We start from the raw sequence: 14002 nt of genomic DNA, 5'->3' as shown, positions 1-14002 counted from the left end.
TTCCTCCACCCAAATGCAAGATCAGAGTAGAGAGACCTCTGCGCAGCACTCGTAAAGCACTTACTATAGAAACCGAGAAAGTAGTCCGAAATACAGAAAACAGTCAGACACTGGGTAGATCTCGAGAAGAGCTTTATTTCACTCGTGTCCACTGGACTATTACAATTTCACTCGTGTCCACTGGACTATTACAATAAGACCCATATGATATGCTGGACTGTCATATACGGCAGAGCAGAAATGATTGGCATATGAAGAAACAGAACGCATATGGCAAAAGACGATAATGGACTATCACTCATTCTAATATGAGTGCAATCCTGAGCGCAATGTATCCCAAAATGCTTAGATCCACAACAGTGTACCTCTCTAAAATGCGTCCTCTCAATCTAAGCTGGGACGCAAGCCATTAGACATTGTTTTGACCCTGTCCCAGCCACTAGACATCTTTTTACCATTAGCTCCTTCTTCACATGATGTATATTAATGTCAACCTGTAATTTGACAAACTTCATCATGACTAGAAGACTATTCAATAAGAAGATGCAGCATAATGACTGGAAAGGAAAGATCACTTCCCCAATATACGCTCTGGAATATCATCAGGTAGAGCATCAAGATGAACCATTGAGGAAATGAGCCAATGCTTTTTCAGTGTCGTTATCATATGTGACCAAGGGTTCCGCAACACTGCTAGACGAAAACCTGATTCCCGTGAAAGAGTGTACCCATTTACGAATTACCGAACCTGGATAGCAGAACATGAAGCAATTTATAAGAGTCAACTTACATGCTGGATGCACCCGTCACATGCTTGTAAGAGGAGGGACATCTATGCTGTGGCGGGCTTAATTACGTGATTGCACCCGTGAATTATTTGGACCCTAAGATTCTAATGGAAGAATGTGCCTATTTAATGCCACGGTACCAAAAGATCTAAACCAATATGAAGGAAAGTTGATTAGCCTTCTAGAAAGATGGGAAAAGGCTATGTTTCTCAACGCTGAACACGTCTATCTAAGAGGTTGAACTCATTACAAGATGACATCACTAGAACCAAAACATCAGATATCCAATATATGGAAGAAAACCGATTACCAGATAGATCGAGTTTTTTCAATATTCCCACATAATCATAGAAGTCTATTGATTTTTCTTCAACTATTTAGCATTTTCCTTGACAAAAACCTGACCGTCCATGAACTTAGGTAATGAGAATGACCGACTTCTTTCAGGCCTAACCTGAAACACACCTCCATCTTGACTACTGATAGCAGTAAGATAAAACAGCTGTGGGAAACATCCATGACATAGCAACATCATATAGCTAAACAGCGGAAAAGGAGTGCATACTGATTGAGTAGGCTCGGTGGTTCGTGACGGAAGATTTTCCATGGCAAGCCTGCTCGAGTTCAGGCTTTCTTGCTCTGCCTCAGCTAAAATTCCTCTCTCAAAGTCAAAGTCAAACTGGAAGTTGCTTCGACTTATCTCTCCAACTTGTGGAGAAAGATGGGGCTATAAGGAGAATCGGAAACATTCGGATACGTAAGAATGAGATGACAAAATGCCTAAAACCAATTAATGTATGTTACAGAACTACAAACCAAACAAGAATACAACTAGCACGGAAGCAGGACAGACTGCAGAAGGATATGAAGAGATAGCAGGTCTCAAACCCCGCATACTTTACTATTCAGCTGAACAAATCCATTTTACAAGGTCGGATTAGTAAGGACGGGGCCAAGAAATTACTGAGAAGCAAAAAGACTAGAACAACATTTGCATACAAGATGTTCTTCAAGAGACATTAAGCTCTAGGAAAATGTCTTGCACAACAGACTAGAACAGTACTCATGTCGTCGCACTCTTCATAGATGAGACTAAACTCCATGGTTATATGTAAAACGTGAGCAAGACTTTGCATTTCTTGGGGTGACACTATGTGTGAGAGATGTTTATTTCGAAGGAGAAACCGATGCCCAAAAAGATAGGAGCAGAGATTATCCCCAGACTATGGACCTTAAATACACACTTGTCAGTCTTTTCGTTAGAATCTAAAAGGAACAAAAGATTGCCACACGGGCAACCTATGTGCATGGCATTAATCAGTCGAAACTCTTCCCAGTTTATAAATGATGATGTTGCCACGACCAATTTTAACAGGTGAAAGCACGTTCTCCAGTATAAAGGGGAAATAGTAGTGAAGGCGGAAGAGGCGACAATATCTACTTCTCAATTGAGAACAAGCCCATAAACCCATCTAAAGATCATCAAACTGCCGGTCATCACTTAGTTCTTCATTTGCATGCATCGGCAAGTACAGACCATCAGATACCACATCATTGAGAGCATCACTTCCCGGTTCAGTTCGATGGTCGCGCATTGACAAGGAATTAAACAGCCAAACCAAGCCTATCATACAGCTTCCGCATAATGCTGTGCACAAAGGATATCCACAGAAATTTTTGGACAGCAATAGTAAGTGTAAATCAACCTCGCACGATCAATAGAAAGTGGCCCCATGGATCTCTAGCGTCGACCAGGGGCACATCACAACAACAACAACAACAACAACATAAACCATAACATGTTAGAAAAATATAATAAACAAAAACTCACCGGAGGAGGTATCCTGTACTCTGGCTTTATGGCAACCCTGACGCCCAATCCTGCCGCTAAACAGCGGATACTGCGCACTGTTCCTGAAATCGTAGTCCATCTGAAGAAGAAGAAGAAGAAGAGACGAAGAGAAACGGTCCGCCGAGATCGTTGGGAAGGAAGGAGACGACGAGCTGAAAATTCTGTGATGGCATACAAAGAAACAAAATAATGAAAAAAAGGAAAAAAGAAAAAGGAAAGAGAAACACGAACAATAAAAATTAGAAATTAAAAAAAATATGGCAAAGAAAAAATGGACGATTAGGGAAGCCACTTCTGAATAATATGAGAGCCAAGTTTCGATCTTGGGACCGAGGGGGTGTCGATGGTTCGGTTCAGTTTGGATTTTTAGGAAAACCGAACCGAACCGAATCATTTAAACGTGTACTTGCTCCGAATCAAAAGGCGACACGAACCAATTTGATCCGAACCGAAAAATGCAGCTCGGTTCGGATCAGTTCGGTTCGGTTTTCCTCTTTTTCAATTTTTCTGCGCTTCCGCTTCCTCTGTAATGATCTGTCCAATGTTCAATTTCCCTCTCTCTCTCTCTCTGGGTAGATTTATTCACTAGTTGAGCAGCGAAATTTGCAGCTTTTGAGCTGAATCTCGTCCGATTTATCGAGTCAGAGAGAGGAGAGTTGCCAGAGTGAGCAACGCGCTCGAGCCAGCCATGGGAGAAGAGCGAGAGAGAGAGAGAGAAGAGTCAGAGAGAGGAGAGTTGCGAAGATAGAGGAAGAGAGAGAGAAAAGCGAGTGAGAAGAGAGAGAATAAATCAGAAAAGGGAAAGAGAGAAAAAAGCGGGTGATGGAAGAGAGTGTACGAGAACGGACGAAAAAGGAAAAGGAAACCGAATCCGATCCGATCCGATTCTAACCGAAACTGAATCATCAACAAATCAATTTTTTTCATTTATAATCCGAACCGAAACCGAATCGAAACCGAAAATTTATATTTTCGATTTCGATTTCGGTTCGATTTTCGATTCGATTTTTGACAACCCTATTAGGACCTGTGGGTTACGAGCCCACCACGTTTCCAATCTGCTGCGCCACTCTGATTTTGTTATTGGTTCATGTGCCAAAATTATATATATCATTAGATAAGAGAAATAGACATTGCTATCACTTAGGCTGTGTTCGTTTGCGGAAAAATATTTTTCCGCAAAACATTTTTCGCGTTTTCCGATGTTCGGGGGCGGAAAATATTTTCCGTGGGAAAACATTTTCCTTCCCCACCCCCAAATCCTTCATTGTTTTGAGGAAAATGATTTCCTCTTTTCACAAAGAGGAAATCATTTTCCCCCAAAGTGAAGGTAAAATTGCCCATGGAAGGGAAAATGTTTTCCGTGGGAGAGGAAGTTGATCGCCGGTCACCGCCGTTGGCCGCCCACCGCCGGCCGCGGTGCGCCGGCCGCCGCCGCCCGGTCGCCGCCGCCGCCGCCGGGCCGCCGTGGCAGGCCGCAGCTACCGGCGTGGCGAAAAATATTTTTCGAAAATTTTTCATATAGGTCGCCGAACAACGGAAAATTATGTTCCAGGAAAACATTTTCCAGGAAAATGACTTCCGGGAAAATATTTTCTAAAAGAAGAATATTTTTCGCTAAACGAACGGAGCCTTAGTTTAACATGATAGACATATGTCAGATCAAGTGATGACTCAGTCATAAGGTGTAGGGTGACATATTGTGGTGCGTACATCTATCCTCTTATTTATTTCGGGTACCATATGAAATTGTTAGAAAAAGATGATGGAATGGCGTCGTGAAAGAAATTATAATGCCAATGGTCTATGAAAAGAAGAAAAGAGAAGAACAAAGGGCTTATGGGATCTAGGAAGTCGGGTTTCGCGGTGCCATTTCGCACAACTTCCAGACTTGGTGTTGAGTGCTTACGTAAATGACGGGATATCGACGATATTGATAGAGAAGTTTGTCGATAATCATGAATATCGATGGCCATGTGACCAAGATATATCCCTTAGCTAAACCCCCTTAATTCACCTTAATTCCTCCGACATCTTCCCCGTCACCCCCTTCCTTATGTTAAGTAATCGTCGAAAAGTACAAGATACGACAAAGTGGAATACATGTAAGAAAGGCGTACCCCTAGATCACCCAATCACACCTCGATTCCAAGGTGTACGACGCAACCAGAAGCCGCGGGACCAACCCAAAAAAGCGCCACACGCTTATCCTCTCATTAATGTTGGTATCTGGTTTTTTGCTTATTTTTTAAATTTTTCTAAAAATGACAAAAATAGGATTAAGAATCTTGATCAAGCTTAGGAATCTATTTCTAAACCAAAAATAAATTTTTTAGAATTTTCATGAATTTTTCCTTATTTTCTTTTGGCCAAAATGAGAGAGGAAATCAAGAAAAAATACCAAATGGAGTTAAAAAAATTTCATAAAAATATCCATTAGCTTTATTTTAATTCAAATTTTATCATTAATTTCAATTTTGGAAAATTTCAATTGGGGATATGTTTTTCCCAAAATTGGGTAAATTCACACCCAACTTGAACAAAAAATTTAACTGAGTCATTTTTAGTCATTTTTAGGCCATGGTGTTTTCACAACAAGTGATTCTGGGACCTTGAATTGCATATTGGTCGGTCCAATTTTACAATTTAAGAAAATAATTGAAAAGCCCCAAAAATCAATTGAAAATTAGGGATTTTGAGCCCAAATTGGGAATCTTGTACAATTCAAAATTGTTGAACCAGGACAACACCATTCCTAGAGTTAATCAGTCATGGGTAATTCAATTTTGGCATCAATTTTACCCAATAAAATCATCTGTATAGTGAATTGAACAAAAACCCTACTAACCTAGGTTCAAATTTGGGAATTATGGATTTAATTGTAATAAAAATTGGTACAAATCCCATATTTGGATACAAAATGTGCCAAGAAATTCAATTTTGGGGTTAAATTTGAAAATTGGGTCAAAATAGGGTCGATTTTGCAAAATTAGACCAACTCAGGTATGTCGGGTCGGTCGGATCGACCCGACCCGACCCGGGTCGGTCTCCTTCCTTACTCGACTCACCCTAGGTCTAGGAGAGGGAAAAAAATATCCCCCCGGCCTGCCTCTTCACCGCCTTACTTGAGCTAATCGGCCACGTATTAAACGAAGATAATAGCTGGGGAATCTCCAACTGGACTTGGTGGTATGTTATAGCAGATCTGGAGGTCGGTGGAAGGAAGATTGGGTGGGAAACCGAGCTAGAAGAAGAGAAAAAAATCGTTCTTAGTGCAGAAAAGCTGTTCGAGGAAATTCCAAAGAAAAGAGAGAGAGAGTTAGAGAGAGAAAGAGATTAGAATCAAAGAAGAGAGAGAGGAGTTGAGATCCCCGAATTGAGTGACCGGCGCCGATCGACTGAACCGCGCCAGCGAATCGATCGCTCAAGAAGGATCTCCTCCTCAGGCGGTCAGTACGAGGCTGGTTGAGTAGCCCTGAAAATCGATCCCAGCCAGTGAATCTAGGAGTTCCCCGGCGGAACCGAGACCATAAACTTGAAGATCAAGTGTCAGGGAACCGCTTCACGCCTGCAGATTAGCTTGGAAATTTCATTCTGCCCTCCATCAAAACAGGTAAAATTTGATCTTCATCATGGTTTTCCAAAATCCCAAAAAATGAGTTTGAGCTTGATATTGTTAATCATGCGATTTCTTTGGTGATTATGAGTTCCTTGATGTCTAAAACAAGTTTATGATCACATTTGCATTGTTTGATTGCATTTTGGGACGTTAAATGTGCATAAACTGAGTCGGCCATCCATGAGAACCTTCGCCGAAGCTCCCTTGACCTCGCCGGAGTGCTTCCCGTGGCCATAGGCCACTCAAGTTAGTAGATCCTAACCTTGTTTCATGTTTTAATGTTTGTTTTGATCGGTTTAGACGGTTAGGGCGATCTGTATGATGATTTGAGAGCTTGAGCAGCTTGTTTTGGATAAGTTTGCAAGTTAGGGTTTTTGAATCGGTTTTTTGCTGACTAGCGGTGATCTGACGGTGAGATGATTAGTCTAGGATGATAGTTGGTGATGTGATGTTGACACAAAACCTAAAAGAATGAAAAAAAACTCACCGGAAGGTCTTCGGCGACAAGCTCAAACCGGCGGCCTTGATAACCTAAAACGAAGAAACACACTCACCAGATGTTCGATCAAATGCCACAATGAGAAAAGCAAGAAACGGCGTCGTTTCGGCGCCATGCTCGTTGAGGCGATGGCCGGCGCCGGCGCCGGCAAGTCCGACTCGGTCGGACCGGTCTGAATCGGCTCAACCCGGTTCATTCCCTTGGCGGGAAAGTTTAAAAAATAATAATAAAAAAATCTAAAACACTAAAAATCAGAAAAATCACAAAAAATAAAAAAATCCGAAAATCAAATAAATTTTTTTCCGAAAACCTAAAAAAAATTCAGAATTCGAAAATATTAAAAAATTCAGAAAAAATTTATAAAAATCAGAAAATTTCCAAAATTTCATAAAAAATTTGAAAAATTCTCAGAAAATCCAAAAAAAATGAGAAAAATTCATAAAATCCATAAAAATTTGAAAAATCCCAAAATCCCATAAAAATTTCTGAAATTTCAGAAAATAAAAATCAAAAATCAATTTTCGGGAAAGGAAATTCTCATAAAGCTTTTTAAAAAAAAAATAAAAAAATAAAAAATTTCAAAAATTCACAAAATAACTCAGTAACCCTGTGGCCACCCTTTTCAAGTGAAATTTGATTTTGTTTTTTGAAGTGTCTAAATGGCATTTTTTAGGACCCTTAGGTTTAGGGGTTAAACGGGTTCTTAACCCCTAAAAAACCCAAAAAACAGCACTATTCATGGAATAAACAAGCCATTAGGGCTTCATTAGGCATTGAATGTTTTGAATTGTTTTCCTTTTAGATACAATTTAGGAATTTTTTTGATTGATTGAAATTGATTGTGCAATTAATGATTGATTGATTGTTTCTTTGATTAGAACGTCTAGAATTAATTGGTAGACCTTAGAAACTCGAGTGACATGTTAGACACATTGTATTATTTTAGGTACCGAAAGGGTGTTAGAGATCTCGATTCGGGATCATTAGCGTAATCAAGTCCCCTTACTCAGAATTTCTGGTTCGCAGAATCATGGTATTTCTTCTGTACCTCGATTAGGTTTCTAGTCAACCTACTAACAGTGACTAGTGGTGACTCCAAATCAAAACTCAGACTAAATAAAAAGATAAAAAATACAATCCGCTGTCACGCGAGGTATGGTATAAGAGAGACCCTTGTTTGTCTAGTGATGGGATGTCTGTGGAACGGTTGGGCGAAATATCCGTACTGGACTTTAGTAGCACATTCGGGGACAGTTTCTCTATTCGTGACAAATGAAAGTACCTCCTTAGCGTGCCAAAAGCGCGGCGCGACAATTAATAACAAGACGAAGAAGAAGACCGCCGTTGAAAAAAGAAGGCGAGATCTCTCTCTTCAATTGCTTCGCAGGTTCGTTCGCAGAGAGAAGCTTCAGTATCGTTTATGCATTTTTGCTATCTGTTCAAGCTACACCTGCGAGGCAGAAATTCGATTAACGGACTCCTTATGAAGTGCTGCTGTTACTAGTGCTCTATTGCGGATTTCGCAGTGGTCAGAATGGGCCTTCGTTTTGAGGAGGGAGTAATTGGTTCGCTATGTTAGCACTTTAATGGAAAAATGATTGGATTCCATTATAGTACAAAAAAGAAGGCGAGATCTCTCTCTCTCTCTCTCTCTCTTTCCGGCGTACTATTGTTGCTTCTTCCTTTGATCCTAGGGTTCCTTTTTCAATTTTTTGCTGCCTTCGTTTCCCCCTTTTTTCCCTCCAAAAAGCTCTTCAATCGCTTCGCATGTTTGTTCGGAGAGAGAAGCTTCAGTATCGTTTCTGCATTTTTGCTGTCTGTTTGAACTGCACCTGCAAGGCAGAAATTCGATCGATGGACTCCTTAGGAAGTATTGCCATTACTAGTGCCCAATTGCAGATTTCGCGGTGGTCGGAATGGGCTTCGTTTTGAGGGAGGGATTAATCGGTTCGCTATGTTAGCACTTTAATGGGAAAATGATTGGATTCCGTTATAGTACAAAAAAGAAGGTGCTCTCTCTCTCACTCTCTCTCTCTCTCTCTCTCTCTCTCTCTCTCCGGTGTACTATTGTTGCTTCTTCCTTCGGTCCTAGGGTTCCCTTTTCAATTTTTCGCTGCCTTCGTTTCCCCTTTTTTTCCCTCCAATCTCTTCAATCACTTCGCATGTCCGTTCGGAGAGAGAAGTTTCAGTATCGTTTCTGCATTTTTGCTATCTGTTTGAGCTGCACCTGCGAGGTAGAAATTCGATCGACGGACTCCTTAGGAAGTACCGCCGTTACTAGTGCTCTATCGCAGATTTCGCGGTGGTCAGAATGGGCCTTCGTTTTGAGGGAGGGAGTAATCGGCTCACTATGTTAGTACTTTAATGGGAAAATGATTGGATTCCATTATAGTACATCAGTTGCTAAAAAAGTTTGAAGTTTTGTACTTTGGAGATTAAATCAAAGCTTTGCAACCTAATCACAAATTTCACTTCAGTGATCAAGAGAGAAATTTATTTTAAATTGAAGCAAAAATGCATGCCATTTTAAGGGATCATATCGACCGGGCTAAGGTAAAGAAATTGTTGGACTTCATGCTATAGATTATAAATGGCTCCAAATCTATGTAATGTCATCCTTTTATGCAGGCCAAGAGGATGCTGAAGAATATGAGGGCCAAGACCACACACCGCAATATGGAGTACAAAATAGTTGGTCTTAGTGAGAAGCCATGCAATCAGCAATTGTATGTGATATTTATGTAGCTTCTTAGCCATTTTTTCTATCCTGGAAAACAGGAGGAACTTTAACATTTTCCTGTTGTCCCCATGTTTCGCTATGAAACCAAGAAATAGGAAAGGCCCCGATGGCGAGGAGCAGACTGTGGATATTACTGTATGTGATTATCAAGCACTGCGGCATAGAGCTTAGATACTCTGCATGCTTGCCATGCCTCCGCAGGCGAGAAACTTTTTTCCCCTTTTGTTGTTTTTCTTGGTATTGTTCAACTTCAAGGTAATTAACCTAAGCATCGAGGTCTAACTCTCTAAATATTGTCCCGTTTGCTTCTATCTTACAACTTTGTTTACTTATTTCACGTCAATGCTATACAAAAGCACTATCATCAATGCAGAGAGCATCTTTAATTGAAAAATCCAGGCAAAAGCCTCCGGAGAGGATAAGAACTCTAGTTGATGTACATACCGCAGATCACTTGGCTTCACCGATCTCCGTTATTATTATTTTTTCTTCTCTGTGAGTTTATAAAGATGCAATCTCTTTTCTTGAAATTACAGGCTTTGAATAACTACCGTTATGATGAGGATCCTGTGCTTGCTGAGTGTGGTATTTCCTTAGAAAAGCAATTGACCCAAATTAAAGGCCGTGTTCTTGAATCCCCAAAGGTACATCCTGATGCATTACATGCCCTAGAGCCTATAGAGCTGAAGGTATGTGAAGAGGGTTTTCGCTTTGTCTTAATTAACGTGTATTTTGTCACTGGCAGCTGAAGGTGGGGAACGGTAATGACTGCATCCCTCGTAATGGGCGGAGGAACTACAATCAAAGGGTATTGTCTTGGACTGCTGCATGTTTCGTCTGTGAAAATCTGTCATGTCGTACTTTTAATCTTTTATTTTCGGTCTCCTTCTTAATTAATCATCTGTTCTATTTCTTTTCCATAATTTTTTTTAAACCCGATCTGTAGACCCTTTTGCAACCTTTCAATATGAAACACTGGGTTATTGTCAACTTCTCTGCTCCTTGTGATACAAGTCGCCTTTCACGTGAGTTCATCGACTGCTGTTGGAAGAAGGGTGCGGTAAGTTAAACGAGAGTAAATGGTCATGCACACTTGATTCTCTTCCTTTTTTGACCTCTCTCTCTCTCTCTCTCTCTCAGCAAATTGAACGTCCGGACTTACTTATTGAGGAAGAATCACAATTGCGAAGGCAGAGTCCTGTTAGAAGGGTAGAAAGGATGTCTGAGAGAGTGTTTAAGGCAATTAAAGAGAAGTTTTCATGTCTACCTGATCTCATTCTGTGTATCTTGGCGGAGCGGAAGAACTCTGATATCTATGGTAGGAGTATTATTTTGTTTTGCTTGGGTTTACTTATTTTTTGGGGAATTATCAACTTTATGTACTTTTCATTTGAAAGGCCCTTGGAAGAAGAATTGTCTTAGAGACTATGGTGCTCTCACGCAATGCATTTCCCCATTTAAGATAAATGATCAATACCTTACAAATGTGTTTCTTAAAGTCAACTCAAAGGTAAATGTGCAAGGCCACATTTTAAAAGGTAATTAGATTTCTGGCTCTTAAATACGCTGACATTTACTTATGGCAGCTGAGGGTAATAAATTCTTTGTTGGTAATGGATAGACCTGTCAAATGGGTGGATCGGGTCGGGCTTGGATCGGGTTATAAATGGTCCGACCCAAATTGACCCATTAACCCATTTATGCGTAATGCAATTTTCTTAACCCATACCCGACCCGATCCATACCCAACCCATACCCGATCAGACCCATATTGTTAAAACACTTCTATATTTAATTAAATCTAGGAAAATTCATACCCAAACTGAGATAAGAGTGCAAAGTGAGTGAGCGCAAGGTTGAGTAACGGCAAGAGAGATGAGTTGAGTTTAAATCAATTGTAAACTCATTTATGACCCATTTACGACCCATTTATGACCAATTTAATACTAATATTAGACTTTTACCCATTTATGACCCATTTACTAAATATAACAAACTCATTTATGACCCATTTACTAATATATGGATTAAGAAATGGGTTTATGATCAATTTTGACAGGTCTAGTAACGGAGCACTCTTCAAGTATTCCCATAATAAAGGATACTCCTACAATGATTCTGGGTATGGATGTCTCTCCCGGTTCTCCTGGTCGATCAGATATGCCATCTATTGCTGCGGCAAATGGTCCAAGTAGAACTATTAAACATTATAACGACCATTGTCGGTATTGTTCCTGTAACAATCTTATTGCATCTTCAGTAGGTTGTTCGCTCTCGATGTTGGCCGTTGATTTCGAGATATAGAGCATTTGGAAGAACACATTCACCGAAGATGGAGATGATTGATGCTTTATTCAAGCCTTTGGCTGACGGGGTTGATGGTGGTATCGTGTGGTACGTATATCTCGATCTCATGCCATTCGAGTTTTATTCTCAATCAGCGTTAGCTATCATAGAAGCGTTCGAGCGTGTGCTAATGTCCCATTGAATTTCTCTGAAAATTGTACTCTATTTAAAACGATAAAACTTCTGAATTGTTTGTGCACATGCGATTATGTTTCTATATCCTTCGGTAGTTTTGTCATTGATGTGCATGCTACCGATGCAAGCTATGAAAATCTGCGACATAAGAATGGTGGATTTATCATGCATATGCACTGATTTCAAAACAAATGTTTTATGTGTCAATGGGTTCCGACCATATCTTTGTGCTCTCAGTTTTAAGGTAACTCATTTATATAACTCACTAAATATGGGCTGATGACCCATTTTGACGACCCTACTTACGCTTGAAATTTCGCAACAATAGGCAGCTCAGAGGTGAGAACATTGTGGGGAAACCCAGATTTGTAGGACTTTTAGGAGTACAGGCATGAAAGGCTTTGAGCCTCGATGACTAAAATTTTACCAGCCTTTGGAGCTTAATTCTACTTTTTCATGTGAGGTGTTTTTGATACGTGAGATTGTAAATTGTTTTGGATCTCAATCCACCCATTTGAAATGCTTCTTTGATATACAAGAATTACGTTAATCAGAGAAAATCAAGCGGTCTCGTGCGAGATGTGTGATTAATTGATAGTGGCGGCGCTTGTGCTCGTCTTTGACGATCGCTTCCATTTTTAGCTTTGTACCAGTGAGACTTTGCTCTCAATACCAAATACGAAGTCTTCAAAATCATATTAATATTGCCGTTTAAGTCATCATACTTTTGTCTTGTAATTCTTCATGAATTGCTTTTTGGGGGACAAAATTCATGTAAGGCTCGTGGTATGATTAGAGGTGTGCAATCAAACCGGTTCTATCCGGGAACCTGACTGGACCGCCCGAAAAACAGATTCGGAACGGGTTCCAAAGTTGCGGAACCGGTTAGAACTGGTCCGGTTCCTGGTGCCAAGTGAATGTCACTCGGAAACCAGACCGCCCGAACCTGTTTTGGTACCGGTTTCAGGATCTGTTTTGTAATTTAAAAAGCCAAAACCCTAATTTCTTTTTCTCCTGAATTCTAACCCCACCGGTCAGCACTTTTCCGTCCTTGGTCTTTCCTCTTCCTCGCACAATCGCAGGTTTGATTGGTTTGGCTAATTCTCGCCGAACATGAACCTTGCGCCTCCACCGTTGGCAATGTCGCCAAACTGGTACCCGATGTTACCGCCCAATCTGCCACTTTCCAACCGTTATGGAACAGCGTGAACATCCACGATCAAGTTCGAGAGTTGCAAGAGCTGCTTGCGCAAGCTAAAGCAATGCATGGTTGTCGCCACTTGATTCTCTGTTTTGATCTTCGCTTCAGTTTGAATTGTTCTTAGCACTGTGTTAAGCAAGTAAGCACATCGACAAGCGAAGGGAGCTTGAGTTGTTGGGAAAGATTAAAGAATCCGAAGCGTGTGACGAAGATGTTAAAAGTGGGACTTGCGGTGCTCCTGTGCGTGAGATCTTGAAACATGTCGAGGATGAGGGCATTGGTTTGGAGTCGCAAGAAATGCACTCGCTGGAAGCTGCGAACTCTCTAATTCTGAAATTGAGAGCCCAGCTCAAGCCGTACAAAATCGTCACGGATGAGGCAAACAAGGTACGCCTCTAGATTAAAAAAAAAACAGATCCTCAGGTAGACTCTAGAACTGGATTGGAGAAACAGGGTAGGTTCCAAAACCAGTTCCAGGTAAACAGGATAGATTCGGTCAAAAAATTGGGAACCGGTTTAAGTTCTAGGCCTCGAACCTACTCACCCTGGACCGGTCCCCCCTAGAGATGATAGTGATTCGGAAGCCATCCAAGTACCTTTTCCAGTTGAGTAAGGCAAGTGTGTAAAGCACCAGTATCTTCCAAGTCAAAACACAAGTCTACTGTAACCATATGTCAATCTCCATGCCTTTACGTTGCGGCAAAGAATGTTCATTCGGTAGGATTGTCGATAGTGGCCAAGACGATGAAACAGAGACTGACCGATAATCAATCATCTCAATGTGGAGATGTGTTGGTGGGGTGTAATTGTCAAAACAAGCAC

The 14002-nt window shown here is 40.8% G+C and overlaps 1 long non-coding RNA gene and 1 pseudogene across 1 annotated transcript; one reads left to right on the top strand and one right to left on the bottom strand.

Annotated features, from left to right (window-relative positions):
* Positions 1-176: 176 nt before the first annotated feature.
* LOC130135358 (uncharacterized) lies at positions 177-2684 on the bottom strand. Its single transcript, XR_008814771.1, has 3 exons — positions 2620-2684; positions 1354-1515; positions 177-748 (listed from the first exon to the last, which is right to left on the bottom strand). It is a non-coding gene; the product is annotated as an uncharacterized LOC130135358 (long non-coding RNA).
* A 6588-nt stretch (positions 2685-9272) lies between these two features.
* Positions 9273-13579, top strand: LOC115665230 (protein argonaute 16-like; annotated as a pseudogene).
* Positions 13580-14002: the final 423 nt, after the last annotated feature.

Source organism: Syzygium oleosum, unplaced genomic scaffold, assembly GCF_021117445.2.
Source record: "Syzygium oleosum isolate NSW1041296 unplaced genomic scaffold, Sole_v2.1 Sole_v2.31, whole genome shotgun sequence".
NCBI classification, from domain to species: Eukaryota; Viridiplantae; Streptophyta; class Magnoliopsida; order Myrtales; family Myrtaceae; genus Syzygium; species Syzygium oleosum.
Note: the sequence above shows the minus strand (reverse complement) of the source record. Positions and strands in the feature narration are given on the sequence as shown.